Source organism: Brachyhypopomus gauderio, chromosome 1, assembly GCF_052324685.1.
Source record: "Brachyhypopomus gauderio isolate BG-103 chromosome 1, BGAUD_0.2, whole genome shotgun sequence".
Taxonomy (NCBI): Eukaryota; Metazoa; Chordata; class Actinopteri; order Gymnotiformes; family Hypopomidae; genus Brachyhypopomus; species Brachyhypopomus gauderio.
In genome coordinates, this window is record NC_135211.1 from 47,823,900 (window position 1) to 47,838,706 (window position 14,807).

General features: G+C 44.1%; 1 protein-coding gene, 1 long non-coding RNA gene and 1 pseudogene across 3 annotated transcripts in view; 2 read left to right on the forward strand and 1 right to left on the reverse strand.

The window, feature by feature from the left end:
• Window positions 1-14,807, forward strand: part of LOC143523065 (uncharacterized) — a 109,817-nt gene that overhangs the window by 52,636 nt on the left and 42,374 nt on the right. The window lies entirely within an intron of this gene.
• On the forward strand, window positions 1,988-13,027 carry LOC143523155 (uncharacterized). Its single transcript, XR_013133235.1, has 6 exons — window positions 1,988-2,076; window positions 2,513-2,706; window positions 2,788-7,104; window positions 8,001-8,163; window positions 8,867-10,437; window positions 11,203-13,027. It is a non-coding gene; the product is annotated as an uncharacterized LOC143523155 (long non-coding RNA).
• Window positions 13,149-14,790, reverse strand: LOC143526025 (uncharacterized; annotated as a pseudogene). Its single transcript, XR_013133800.1, has 2 exons — window positions 14,535-14,790; window positions 13,149-14,360 (listed from the first exon to the last, which is right to left on the reverse strand). The product of XR_013133800.1 is annotated as an uncharacterized LOC143526025 (transcript).

Sequence of the window (14,807 nt, forward strand, 5' to 3'; positions counted from 1 at the left end):
TGTTTATGGAAAATAATCTAGAAGAAGTCTTTTCAGAGACAGTCACACTCCAGTTTAAGACTGGAGATGAGATTAAGACTTTTCTGAGAAACCCAATGACCCAGGACAGACTGAATGCATTGGCCATGTTGTCAATGGAGAAAACACTAGTCACAGAGATGACTGAATTTAACAAAAATGTAATGGACAAATTTGCAAACCAGAAGGAAAGGAGGGCGAAATTCATGTTCAAATAAATAAAAGGCAATAAGACTGCTTTTTTGTTTTTAATTTTTTTGCGCCCCCCTCAATTTTTTTTGCACCAGCCGCCACTGACATGAACTTCACAGCAGGACCAGCAGGACGTGTTTATCTGATAGATGAACTTTAGCTTCAGGAAAGGTCAGAATGTTCAGCGTAACTGAGGACTGCCCCCTGGCTCTCAGAGTTGTCATGCTTGAATGAGACTCTCATGATTTCTGCCTTTTTACCTTTTTCATATATTTTATATTCTGTATTAAAGCAATCATTTTAACCACGTCTGAGTCCTCATCCATTTATTAGAAAATTTCCACGACAAGGTGAAAAATGCATGTATTGTGTCGTGGTGACATGTTGGTGACATATTAAGTTGATAACATTTAATTCATTGTGAAAGGACTTAATGACGCTTCCCAAACGTCGGACTGTTATTAGATAAATTGCAGTTACATTGGTGAATCCGTATGTTTAGATTTCATCTGAATAATACAAAAATTGAAACTGAAAAGCTGAAATATTTTTAAAGGTGAAAATGAAATTATTTTATTCCCAGAATCAGCTTTATTATGCTCTGACAAAAATGTACCAAAAATAAAACATTTTCAAATGAATCATGAGATGACATCACTGTGACAGCTGAAGGTATAGAAGTGAGATACAGGTGAGAGGCGTGTGGAACAGAGTGAAATGGGAACTGATACTGGGATTGGGATTGTGATGGGCATTTGTACACACAGAGGGACACACAGGGATGGACACGTGTGCAGACACAGGGACAGAGAGGAGCTCCAACAATAATAAAGAGGTCAGCTGCTCAGGTAACTGGAAGAGCGGTTGACACACCTGAGAAACAGTCGCCATAGCGCCCGGCAAATTACAGGTGAGTACTGTGGCATCATAAAACTGAGTCTTCATCCTGTGTTGAACCGCAGGTACTTAAGATGAGCCACAGGGGTAATAAAATGAACATTGGACCTTGGTGGGGGAGTGAGAGAAGCAATGGAAGAGAGGTGAGTTTTGGTTGCAGTGTCACTCCAGATGACCTCAGATGTGCACGGGGCGGGTGATGCACCGGTGGACAGAGATCAGCAGGTGTCGCCTGAAATCTACGACCTGCTCTTCACAGATGACAACCACCTCCATCCACCAACAGCAGTAACAAACGACCATGTCACCATGAGCCAGCACACTCAGCCCTCACACACACACACACTTACTTTCAGGACACTCCCTGGATGGTCCTCTGCACCTTGCATGATCACATGATGCTGCCTTTGTTCAACATTCACAAAAATGTCCAAAATGTGGAATGAAATGATAACTGTAGTAGTACATCAAATGAACTCAGATAGGGGTGCGTGAGTTTGGACTTGAGTTTCTACCGGACTTGAGCTTCCTGCCTGCTGAAACAATCTTTTAAAAATAATTTATATACACCATCCATCAAAAAAAGAAATGACAATTTACACAAAATTCTGCTTTTGACTTTACTTTTATTAACAGTATGGCACCATAAATTGTTTGGCTATAGCTAGAGCTGCTGACTTTTAGCAGGTCTTCTAAACCTCCTCTTTACAAGGAAATGATCAATTTCTTTGCCATATTGATGTACTCTGCGAAGGAAACCAGGAAATAGCTTGAAAACTACAATTCCCAAAATCACTTCAGTCAGCCTAATAACAATAGGTTCACTATGATAACACTGTAAAGTAGTTATGGGCAGCCCTCCTGACTGGATGTGAAGGTGTAACCAACGGTGATGAGCTTTGGGGCAGGAACAACTTGCGATTTAACCTCTTGAGTTTGCTGCTCATCTCCGTGCAGGGCTGGGCGAACGTAAGTTGTTACATTTACATTTACATTTATGGCATTTAGCAGACGCTCTTATCCAGAGCGACTTACAAAAGTGCTATGTAGTTGTTGATGTTGACCGGGCGGGGGGGGGGGGGCGGCGGCGGCGAGTTTAAATTGTTGAGGGGGGGGGGTGTAAATGGACACAAATTAAGTATTATATCGCGATCGACCACCAAGTATAAACGCCACCGCTTAGCAGTGCGTTGAGGAGCGATTTAGATTGGAGGATCGTGCTCTCTGTCTTAGATTTTTTTGCTGATGCTGGTCCAGCATGTCGCGTGCCACTGATTATGCGTCCGCGTGCCATAGGTTGCCGACCCCTGGCTTAGACTGACAAATCAAAAACATTTTCATGACAGGCTGTTTTAATTATACCCTACAGGAACCGATTAAGTAATAACTGCAGTTGTAATTACAGCCCTGGTCCAAGCGATCAGCATTCATTACTGCTGTGATCGTGATCTTGGAGCCACAGGTATAAGAGCAGCTCTGCTGCGCAGACTCACACCTCCACAGACGTCACACTGACCCTGGAGGTCCTCTGGAGCCACAGGTTCTTCCCGTTCCTGGATGCCACAGACTTTTAGACCACACAAAAAACAGCGCCAACAGGTTCAGGTTACAAGGACACTATTCAATTAGCTAATTGTGAGCCACTCCTAAAAAGTCATTTAGTTATTTTTTTTAAGGCAGGTTCTATTGAGAGCCCTCCGGGAGCTACAGACCTCCCCCTCCGTGCTCTTCTTCTTCTGAGCTGTGTTAAGGACTTTGACCGTCATGGACCTGTCATCTCCAGCCCTGTGGACGTCGACGTGGTTGGACTTGAGGGGGCTGAAGCTGATCTCCACCTCCCGTTTGGGGAAGCAGTTATCCTTCTGGCTCTCAGTGGAGGAGACAGAGGAGTCCTGCCGAGTGCAATCAGAGAGAGGGCTGGTGAGGACAAGACAACGCAGGTTTGCAGGTGCTGGAAGGCCCTGAGCCTGTAGGGCTGATCTGGGATCAGGTCTGTATGTTTATTAGGAGATGATTGATTGACACTGACTGCTGTCTGAATTTATCTTAACTGTTATGTCTGCATTGCTCTTCACTGTTGTGTCTGCATCTCTCTTACATGTTTTACATGTATAGCTTTACTGTGGCTTTGTGACCATATGCAGTGAGACTCAAAAAAACACTGCTAGATTTTAATAGACAACACAAGCAAGTGTGTGTGTGTGTGTGTGTGTGTGTGTGTGTGAGAGAGAGAGAGACAGAGAACATTAAGTAGGTATGATGACAAAATTTTCAAACAGCCCCAAGCTTAAAAAGAATCACATATCTAGACAGAGCCGAAATATACCTGTAAAATGATACCTGGATTTTGGAAATTGGTTGAGAATTGATAAAGTTATGATATTTATAATATCATGTATCACATTAAATATAATACATTAATTACAATAGAAGTCGTGTGACTGAAATTCACATAATCTAATTCTAATTAATCATAATTAATAATTAATCATAATCATAATCTAATTCGAAGTGATGTTAACTATATTACCATTTAACAACAAGTTATATCAGAAAACAATGAGATTAAACTACACAACACTGGTATCAGTACCGATTTCAAGAAAACACTGTGGGAACGAGTTAAACCGAGACGCTTTTAGCCTAAAGTTGCGCTCCCGTGACGTTCGATACACAAATGTCAATCATGACTACCTATTTTCCGCGGTCTAGTAAAATACTTTCGCCTGCACGGATTTCGATTAAATTTGGTCAGTATTGAGATAAAAGCTGTGTTTTTCGGTCCACATATGTTTCGATGGTGTCCGGAGCTTTGATGAAGCCCACAGACCGCTTGAAACCAACAAAATATTTTCTCGCTGGTCTCCCGACCTGAAATCACCTCGAGTTGACTATTAGCAGTGCCTGATGATTGGCTGGGTTGTGCTTGACAAAGGACTCACTTCCACCCACTCTGAAAACATTCCTCTATTTCCTCTGAGAAAAGCAGCAGGATGAGAAATATGTTGCCATCAAAGAGTACGAAGCAACGCTTACTGTCCAGCGTCCTGTAGTGTCCCGCTTGTTATGACCCCTGGGTTGTGCGGGATCAGGACCACACGCAGTCCCACTCTCTCTGGTCCCCCTGTCCAACTTCCCCAGCTCTGTGAGAAATGGTTGCATAGCGTTACCAACGTCAGCAACTATAAAAGACAAGTTCCTTAACAATCCGTGTGTTCAAGAAATGGAATGGCCTCCCGTTACTTTCACTTAGGGATCTGATCTCCTTTAGCCGAGCGTCCAGACATCGCTGCTGCTGCACACGTGCCCTCTCTTTCTTTTCTATGGTGAGCAGCAATTCCTGAATCAGCTTGTCCTTGGCCAGAAGCACCATAGGCAAAAGATCAAACGCCAGATGAGGTTTTCTCCCCTTATTTCACATACTAGAGCACACCGCATGACAGCACCGGTTCAAGAGGTCTAAAGCAGAAGGCATCTCCTCAATCATCTGCGACTTCTCAAGGTCTCAGCACTAGTACTGCTGTACTGTGGGGCGTTTGTGTGATCACACTGACATGTCTCCTGGTATTTCTGGAGAGTTTGTTGCGAACCGACCTGCTCCTGTGGACGACATGGAAAAAGCAATGAGAAAACACGCAGGAAGCCCGTGTGAAAGATCACTAGCTCAGTGAGACTGAATGAACGGTGCTCACAGTCTTCAGCTGCGCAACGGTCTGCTCTTGACTCCACAGGGCGCTGAGAGCTCTGTTCCTATCCCCCTCCGCATCATTTAGCTTCCCCCTCAGCTCCCAGATGACTCCAGTCAGGGCCGTGACCTTAAGGGGGACGACGCGGTGATCCGACACGTTAGGTTTAACACCTCCCACTCTGCTTGCCACATTAATTTTTTTAACCCCGTGGTTTGGTTACTAACCTCTGTCTGCAGCCCGTCAGCGTGGATGCTGCCCTGAAACATCTCTGCATGGAGATATGAGATGTGGTTCTCCTTCTGCAGCAGATCAGCACATAAGCTCTTCAATTGATCCTGGTCTTCACACATCTGCGTCTTGAGCCTGTAACCATACAATACAAACTGCAGTGCTGATACTGTGTACAGCCAACTGTTACCATGTTTTCAGTTTGGATCAGACCTATGTATTATCTGATATATAAGGCCAACTGCATGTTATTAAAAGACAAGGGAACAGTTTGAGCATTGCTGAGTAAGATCGAATAATAAGGGTCTTAACTTGAAACCTCCTGAGCTTTAGTGTTGAGTTCAAGATCTTTACATGCCAGCTTCTCCTCCGTGTCTTTCTGTCTCCTCTGTGCCTCCTACACGCTCCTCCTCTCCACCTTTTTTGCAGCATCACACTCCTCCTTTACAGCCTTCTCCACCTGGGCCTGTTCACTCTGGCATTGCTGGAGCTTCTCCCTCAGGGCAGTGCAGCAGGCCTCTACCTCAACCAGCTCCCAATCCCTGGACCTCTCAGCTTCAGAATGGTCCACGCTGACTCAGTGCTCACAAAGTTTGAAGTTCACCAGAGTGAAGAAACGCACCTTCAGTTTTGGTACCCAGGAGCTTCTGGCGTTCGATAAGGTTCTCCACTATTTTGACGAGGGGTGCCCTCGGGCTTTCGACCACCCCAGGGGACCTGGTCATGTTCCCCAGACACATGTGCATCACCTCGGCATCTCACTTTATCTCAGCCAGGTTGTCCTGTAACACTTCCGTTATCACGTCCAGACACTCCATCTTGGACTAAACGACAGAGACAGAAACTACCTCGCTATCATATAAATAAAAGAGGTCTACTAGCATTTTGCATTTGTAACTGAAATAAATTTATTTTGTTGTTAGAATGTTCAACTAAAGTGAACTTCACAAAGAACCCCATTTTCTGTGAGTTGCTGTATGGCAAAAATGGATAAAACAATATTAACTAAAACTGTAAAAGGAATCAATAGAACAAATCAAAGAATAAAACTAAAACAGTAAAAACTAAAAAACTAAAAAACATACAAAGTCTCATGCTGTGTTAAAAGCCAATGAATAAAAGTGGGTTTTAATACTTGTTTTAAAAATGGACAGTGAAGGGGCGTCCACCAGAAGGGAGTTTTAACATGGCAGCATTAAAACGAAATTTGATAAGAGAACAATTTAATGGGTTTAAAGTCAACTGGGAAGCATTTGACATGTGGGAGAGGGAGGCAAAAAGATGGGAATAAAAGTGGCAATCGAAAACTAAAAATGAAGTTCAGCAGGGACTTCAAACTCCAGTTTTCTGAGTGTCTTACAGGTCCTGACCTGGATGGACACCCCAGACGGCCCCGACAGAACCAACGACTACCCTAGACAGCAGCGACGGCAGCGACCCAGGCTCCTCCCACCCCTACCACCTGCACTTCCCGAGACTTTGACACCGCCGTGTCTGGTGGAAGTCAGACCAATGACATCACGCATCATGGAGACCCCAACACCACTGCTTCCTTAAACTTCAACACAGTGGGCCAGCCCAGAGGCAGCACACAGTGGAGCACAGACTGCACAGGCTACAGCGCAGGCTACAAGCCAAGACTGGACACTCCCCTCCCATGAGCAGCCTCCACCGCCCTGCCACCCAGACTGGATGACTGACCCATCAACACCTGGACGTGTGACATGTCCAGAGACGGAGGCAGCACGACAAAGCAGACCAACACGAGACATTACCGGTGTTACAAAAGTTAAGTCAGGCACCTGGCAGTGGCTCAGATAATGACAAGTCAGGAAGCAGTGAGACGAGACAATCGCACAGACTGGAAAAAGCGAGGAAAGAAGAACAGAGGGAAAAGCTGTGGGAAAGGGAAAAGCCAGAAGGATGATGAGGACGACACATGTTATGTCTGTGGGGAAAGTGGACATTGGGCACGAGAATGCCTGCAGAAAAAGACAAAGCAAGAGAAACAGAAACCACCAGGACGAGGATGACGACTGACGGGAGGAGGGGTCGGCTGGTGACGGTCCGAAAGGGTCAGGTAGGACACAACATTTTTTCCTATGCTTTGCAATGAAGGAAATGCTTTCGCTAACACATGCTGATACTGTTAATGATAATGATAAAATGCTTTGCAATGAAGAACTACTTTTGCCTATACACGCTGATGACAGTGAAGAAAATGATAAAGTGATTAAATCTGCTGTTGAGTTTTTGCTAAATAAATATGGTTGACAATATGAAGACAGTTATGCTGCTGATATTGATCATTGAGGCTTACTGTAATAGTAGGAGGAACTGAAATAGCTTTTTGTGTGTACGCTCTGGTGCAAGCCATTCTGTTATTAAAGTATCCTGAGTGTAGTGAGTCACCACATGTGAGTGGCAGGTATCTCCTGTCGGTTGGTGCTTTAGGAACACAGTCACGGAGTCGTACTCTGTTCCCTTCACCTATTCATTATAGGAGATGGGGACTAAATTTAGCGTTTTGTTGCTGGTATTAAATGCATGCCTAATACGTTTGCGAGTCTTCAGATTTAAGTCGGACCGGACGGTCTGAAAGTTCAATTATCTGATTCGGTACAAGCTATGCAGCTGTCATGAGACCCGCTCTTTCATGCATATGGGTGGCAACTGAGCACCTGTCCCACAGGAGATATTAAGACAGAACTGATTCTTGCGCATTTTCTTACTTACCCCATGGGTACAGATGACTTCATGGACCTGTGCATGCTACACCACACCGCACACATACATGAGGGAGGGCCAGATATGGCATACAAGCTAAATGATTTAGAGAACTTGAACAGACCAAAATGCTAATACTAAAGTGTGTGTTTGGACTCAACGTGTGGGGGTTCAGGCTGGCTAGAGCAGAGCAGAGCGTGTTTCAAATGGTGAACAGTACTGCACATGTCTTGATGGCCACGCCCACAGGTTGAGAGGGGCAGAGTTTGGGGGCGTGGCTAATGTGAATGCTGGATGTGGATGACTGGAAGAATGGGCGGGATGGTGTTGAGTACAGCCAATTACAGGACATCTACCCTAAAACTCTGAACTGGGTAGTCAGAGTGAGAAGAGGGGGTAGAACTCCTGATGGGTGAGCCGCCAACATTCCAGTATTCAAAATAGTGTGTGTGTGTGTGTGTGTGTGTGTGTGTGTGTGTGTGTGTGTGTGTGTGTGTGTGTGTGTGTGTATGTGTGTGTGTGTGTGTGTGTGTAGTGCTAGAGGTGCTGTGGTCAAAAGGCTCAATCTGAGAGTAAATGATTTTTGATTGTTAATGTGATTAATAATTTTTTTTTTGTACCGGTACATCCAAATTCTTAGTTTTGGTTTATGTTTGATGTTTATGTTTCAGTGGTCGACCTCATACTCATTTTTATATTTGTTAATGTCAAACCATATACAACGAGGCACTGCAGCACAGCCTGCAGTCGTTGGAATTAAACCTGAGCTCAGTCATATTTAATTTGTTTGCTATATGAGGCCAGTGTCAATGCAACATGACTAAGTTGTTAAAGCATTTAGCAGCTGAAAAGCACAAAGTTGTGCAAATCAAATTGCAATTTGTGCAGATTAAAATCAAATTCCTGGGTCATCTGGCTACCCCAGACAGTGATCCCTGCATGAAATATTGACACATGTCAATAAGGAAGGAGGATGAGTTTGAATATGCACAAATTATTCACCCATCCCCTCTTTACAAACTTCCAACAGGCATGAAGAGAGAATGACCTGCCACAAGCGAGCACAACGGAAATGTTGAATTATTATGCGAACCTGTCGTCTGCTTTATCACAAGTTCACAGGTCTGTGAAGGAGGCCCTGCCAAGGACGTTGGAGGGAGTGCAGCACGACCTGAAACCAGGAGCCTGGGTGGTGGTAAAGGACTTCAGAAGAAAGAGCTGGAAGACACAGAGGGGAAGGGGCCCATTCCAGATCCTCTTGACAACCTCAACGGTGATAAAAGTGGCTGAAAAAGCAACTTGGATACATGCCAGCCACTGGAGGAGGGTTCCAGAACCTGAGCAAACAGAGGCAGAGTGCACGGAGTAGGTTGCATCCCAGCTTCAATTGGATGAAAGGAGGGAGTCCGGGGTACGTCATGTGAGTGGGAGGAGTGCAGATTGGGCGTGCCTGCACTCCAAGTACAACGACTGTCAAGACAGGTCAAGGATCGCCCACCATAAACCCTGTGCTCTTGCTCATCCTGTGGGGGGTGTTGACACTTCCCCATGAGGGAAGAGCAGGGAAACAGGACACTGTCTGTGTGGAGCAGAAAGGGAGAGATCACTGTTCAGAGATTCAGATAAAAGTGCTTCCTCCCCCAGTTAAACAAGAAGCTGCAGAAAACACGTTGAAGGCTACAGATGATAAGGAAGAAGACGGTATTCTGAAAGAACAAAAGATAGACTTCTCCATGGTAACGGGGGCCCTCGCAGACGTGCACAAAGCCAACACACACTGTAAGGTAATGTGGCCTGTGCACTCGCCATACTCCAAAAACAGATCTTGGCGATTGAGGGTCCATGTTGGATTTATCAAGCTCTTTCTCTGAGATGGAGCACCATGCTGTTAACGTTTCACATGATAGAAAATGTTATAGGCACATACCCACTACCTACAGGCATGAGGAAACTGCTCGCCTATGGGCATCAGTAAAGGTCCCGACAACCTCCCAATGATGTGACAAAAGGCACCCAGGCAGTTCATCACAATTTAGGGAAAATTTACATACCACAGGCGGGACAGATGCTTGTGCTTTCTTGCTTGTGCACATGCTTGTGCTTTCTTGAAGGTAGATTTATGATTACCCTTTTCACCAGTCTTCCAGCCATCAGTAACTACCAACTACCAGTAACTATTTGCTGATTAATATTGATACTAGTTTTAACATGTTGCTTCTGTACAGTCAGGAAACAGCTCAAATACATTTTTAATAACACTAAACCCCGAATTGGATCGAATCAGATTGAATTGATTAAATCGGATTAAATCGAAATAAATCGAAATAAATCGATTCTTAATTTTCAGAATCGGAATCGGATCGATTCTTGGAATTTGAATCAATACCCAGCCCTAGTGCTACTGATTACCTCAGAAATGATACAACATCTGCAGAACTTCCCCCTTATTACTGAGAATCTTTACCAGCATGAGGTTTTCAATGAGAATGAAGTTGATGCTCTTAAGGCAGAGAAAACAGATTTCAACAAAGCGAGATTTATACTGGACTGTTAGCTACAAAGGGGAGCTGCTATGAGTTACTCAGGATCCTCGAAGTGACCAGAAAAGGAAAATTACATCCTGATTCACACACCTAGATCAGCTGATTCCCCTTCAGGAAAGACGCGGACAGTGACTACACTGTAGGTGAGTCATTTTCTTATGGAGAAGATGTAGTGCCAATTTGAAATGTAATCCCTACTAGGCAAAAATGGAAATGCAATCCACAAAATGCATTGCTTTTCCATACAAACATGCAGAATACATGCCTAAATGAAATGCAAAAGCACCATTACATTTCAATGCACTTTATTTTTTTATTGAAAAATGAATGTCTCCTTTAAATGTAATGATCACGAGATTGATTTAAACACTGATGTGATGAAAACATGCCACAATGAAAAGTAAAAGCTCCAGTGTGTGTGGATTTGTATTTAAAGAAAGAAACGCTGAATTCGTGCCAGAAGCCACCTTGAAATGCAATCGACTGAACGTCATTATATTCCACTGTGTCTCTCTGCGAATGTGCAAAAGCAAATCACAATGTGTAGGATTGCATTCCGTTTAGAGGCAGCACTGTATTCGTGCCAGAATGAAATCTAATCACTGTCCACTAAGAACGCTCGGAGCTGTGAACCCTATTTTGCTGGAACCTTATTTTGCTTAAGAAGTTATCTAGTACAGATATTACTGTTTATTGCGTTTCTAAAGCTGTACTGTCGTCTCAGTGATTTTTTCTTTATTGCAGTTAATTAGGCGAGGAAACCATTTTTTTTCAGGGGGAGGGGGGGATCAGAGCAGGCTCAGGTTTAAAGGTCACAGTTCGCTACTGGTGTATGTACTATATGTATAGACAATGGGAATGCAACGTCAGCAGACACAAAAACACAGTGCATTGTATTTTTTTTGTAGGTTTTGCACTCTCAGCACCTCAGGGAACCTCCGCTCAAACCACGAGTGATCATCAGTTCTGGTGGTCAGGTGGACTGCGCACACTGCACCTGCATGGCTGGCGTCACAGAGTCCTGTACACATATTGGGGCTCTCCTGTTTAAAATTGATGCAGCAGTGCGGATACGGGTGACCAAAACGGTCACTGATGTTCCAGCCTATTGGATGATGCCTGCTAATGTTGACAAGGTTCAAGCAGAGGTGGCTCACAAGATTGACTTCTCCACTGGTGCAGCTAAGAGGAAGGCACTTGACAAGTGCATCAGAGGAGAGAAAATGAAGCTGGGTACATGTACTCGTGTCAGTTCCAGAAATCTGTGAGCATAAACCCGCGCTCTCTGACTTGTCTCCCTTGCCTCAGTTTTTGCACACTCATAGCAAAGCTGTTTGTGTTTCTGGGATGGAGGACTACTACCATCATTATGCAGACCCTGTTAAGCCAGTGGTAGTGAGGAAGTCATTACTGCATCTTCGTGACCATGTAAAGGATGGATGTGAATTGTCTGTTCTGCAGCAGCACTGTGAGAGTCTTACACATCTGGTAGCGCTAAGAGGCTCAGGCAGCTGCAGTGGAACTTCAGACAAAACAGCAGCATCGATCCCCTGTCTGGTACACATCTAGAGCAGGAACAGCTTCAAATTTCAAAGCTGTTATCTCTACCAGTGTCACCACACCAGCCATGTCGATTGTGAGAAACGTGTGCTACCCCAAAAAAACAGCAACCACAGCTGCCATAAAATGGGGAATAGATCATGAAGAAGCAAGGCAAGCCTACGTCAAGCTGGCAGCAACCCAGCATGAGAACCTGACTGTGGAGAAATGTGGATTTATAATAAATCCATCCTTTCCAGAAGTTGGGGCTTCTCCTGATGGGTTCATCAACTGCAGATGTTGTGGGAAAGGGTGTCGGAAATCAAAAGCACATTTAAGTACCGGAACAATTTCATTTTTGAGGCCTGTGCACACGACAGCAATTTTTGTCTCCAGATAATTGATGAGAAACTAAACTCACACAAGTACAAACACAGATTTTTGTGACTGGGTCAGAGTTTTGTGACTTTGTAGTGTGGTCACAGAAAGACTGTTGTAGTTCGGATCTTACCCGACATGCCCTTCTGGACGACAGCTTTGGCACACAAAACTTTTTTTTCAAGGTGTCTTTACCGGAGCTTGTAGCTTGTTACTACACGCGAGCAGCTAAGCCTTTAACTGAGATACAGCCATCTTGCTCAAGAAGACCAAGAAAACTGACATTAAAGAACATGAGCAAACTGTGGTGCCTTTGCAAAGGGCCTGAAGAGCAGGATGACATGGTGGCTTGTGACAATGAAAAATGTGCAATTCAGTGGTTCCACTTCAGGTGTGTAGGACTCACTCAGGCACCTTCAGTGAGTGAGCCGTGGCTTTGTGACACATGCATGAAGATGCAGTAAGGGCCTCGCATGCTAGTTGCTCGCTGTGTGCGGGCTTAATACTTGAAGGTTACACTTCCACTTTACCTCTTTAATTTATGACTCATGCCAGTGGGGTACACTCAGGGCAAATATTTATTGTATTTAAAAATGTGCAATTATTTGTTTACCATTTGTCTTGTTTACTGTCACTTTACCTGTTGTATGCACTACATTTATTTATGTTTCAATATTTTGCCAGTGGGGTAGACTCAGGGCACATGTTAAAATAGCATATTTATTGTATGTAAAAATGTGCAATTATTTGTTTACCATTTGTATTGTTTACTGCCACTTTACCTGTTGTCTGCACTACATTTATGTTTCAATAGTTTACTTATTTACATTGCTGTCATACAAATAAAGAGACTTAAAACTGAAGTGATCTATTATTTATTCACAGTATGCACGTTTGTTGCTTATGTTACATATTCAATTCATTGTTATTTCATGCTTTAAACTTTCAAAACAACACTTGGGCACATATTAGTTAAAGCACAGCACACACAATTTTGTCAAGTAAAACCATGTCCTCATCTTCACAAGGGAGCACCATTCTCAGTGGTATGTTCCCACTTAGTATGGTGTATTTGGTGCGTACACATCCAATCACCCTCTCCACATGGACCCTAAGGTGAGCTATTTTCCGTGTCTCCTCTACATCTTTTGCGTCCAGCTGGCAGCGTCCTCTTGTGAATGTGGGGATTTTTACTTCAGCACACATTAGTCCAACACTGTCCCTGATGTCAAACCCACGGTCAGCCAACACCAAGTCTCCAGGCAGTAATTTTTGAAGAAGGCCACTGTTTTCAGTCACATGCTTGTCACTCGCACGACCTCCCCAACCTTTGGAAATGAAAGAGACGGCTCCCTGTGGTGTGATGCCAATGAGATACTTTAGAGTGTGCTTGTGTTTGTAATGGGAAAATGTTTGTGCTCTAGCCTTTAGATTTGATGCTCTCTCAATATTCATTTCAAAGCAGTCCACAATGACTGCAATGCGATTGCCAAAAGCCTCCACAAACTGATGTGGCATGCTGCCTTGCAAGCAATGTCTCTCTGGCCAGTGTACCAAAGGGCTGAGGTGTTTAAACATTACACCAATGGTATCCCTAAATGTGGTGGACACAGTCTTTCGGTCAATGCAGAAGAGGTGTGCAATGTGTTGCATTGGCAGATTCAGTCTCAGGCGCACAAGAGTTAGCAGAAGCATCTGGAAAGGTGACATTTTTCAGCCTGTGGCAGACAGGGAAGAAGCTGAGTCAGCACACCCATCAAAACATGGAGCCCAGTGTAGTACCTGACCATCACATCATCTTGTAAGAATTGCTCATCCATTTTCTTTCGGGACAGCTCTTCCTTCAATTTCCTGTTCTCCTCCAGCAAGCGGTTAATTTCAGCCTGTCTGTGGCTGCATAATCTGCATTCCGGCTGTCCTTCAGCACGGTCTTCTGATGCAGCTTCATCCACCTCTGGCCTCTGTGCAGCTACACTTGGGGGAGCAGTTGCATCCATCCGACCTGCTAGATCTAGTGGGCTTGAAGGTACAGTGTTGTCCCCTGTGACAGCTTGCTGTCTCTTTGTCATACGGCTAAATCTTTCAGTGTGCGTCGCTTTGACTTCTGTGTGCCCAATCAGGATGACACTCTAAATATTCATATGCTTTCCTGAAAAATATAGAAAGATAAAATTACTTAATTTTATATATCTGATACACATATGACACATATGACAAAAAAAAGTGTCCACCTTTTCAGAAACCCAAATCTGATCACCCTGATATACGTGCAGTAAGCAGTAATCACACTTGGTAGTTAAATATGATTTTGTTTAAACCTTACCTGTGTGGAAATGCCGTGAACACACAAACATGTGTCGGGGAATGTTGCTGAAGGTGATGTTTGTTCGTCTTACAGCTGCCACCCACGCCATACGACGTCTCTTTGTTAGTTCGGCCAGCTGTGATCCCCCCCGTCGTGAGAGCGATTGTGGCACTTGATAACACAGCATTCACCATATTATCGTGATAGATTATCGTACTAGATTAAGGTAAAGAAAACTGAGCATCGTAGTTAACCAGTCACTACTGCAGCTTCCGTGTTATAAACTCCCGT